The sequence below is a fragment of the Habropoda laboriosa genome, unplaced genomic scaffold, assembly GCF_001263275.1.
Source record: "Habropoda laboriosa isolate 0110345459 unplaced genomic scaffold, ASM126327v1 scaffold90, whole genome shotgun sequence".
Classification (NCBI taxonomy): Eukaryota; Metazoa; Arthropoda; class Insecta; order Hymenoptera; family Apidae; genus Habropoda; species Habropoda laboriosa.
Genome location: NW_017100218.1, coordinates 1,823,226 through 1,823,973, shown reverse-complemented (window position 1 = coordinate 1,823,973; position 748 = coordinate 1,823,226).

Genomic DNA, 748 nt, shown 5'->3' with positions numbered 1-748 from the left:
CAAGTGTCGAAGTGGTCGCCGTCTCGGTTAGGTTACGCGATATCAGTTATATGGAAAGGAGTTGCGCAACTTTGTCCCGCCAAACTTTAACGAGAAACAAATAAATAAATCAAACGACTCGACGATTCCTCCTCCTCTGCACAGAGACCTCTCTCTCTCTCTCTCTCTCTCTCTCTCTCTCTCTCTCTCTCTCTCTCCTGTTTCTCTAACCTACTTATAGAATTGAACGATCGAACAGAGGTGAGACGTGAGGTGAATAATTAACGATAAGGACACGAGGATTAGGAATTAGAGGTTTATTACCAGAGTCACGGTTTAAGGACAATTGTCAGATTGATTCAAGAGAGGGAAGAATTTCAGCGTGGATTTAAACGAGGGAGAGCCAAAGAAGATAGAAGAGAACGAGAATTTCGGTATTTTCCACTCTGTCGCTAAAATTCGATTCGAAATTCACCTAACAGAAATTAAGCGAAATTTAGAGATCGTTCTATTTCGAAAAGAGCTATCGTCGATAAAAATCCTCCGCAGGAGATATATCGAAAAAATACGATCCGTTTATCCGATCAACTTGTGCGTGAGATAGGATCATCTCTCGACTTCTTACTTCTCTCTTGTCTTCGACTCTTAGATTATCCCGTACTTCCTTTTTTTATCGTACACGAGGGACAGGATAAGAATAGATTGGCCATTGTGTAATATTTCTCCGCGTTTCATTTCCTTCGCTATGTTTATTTCCAACGAATCGACA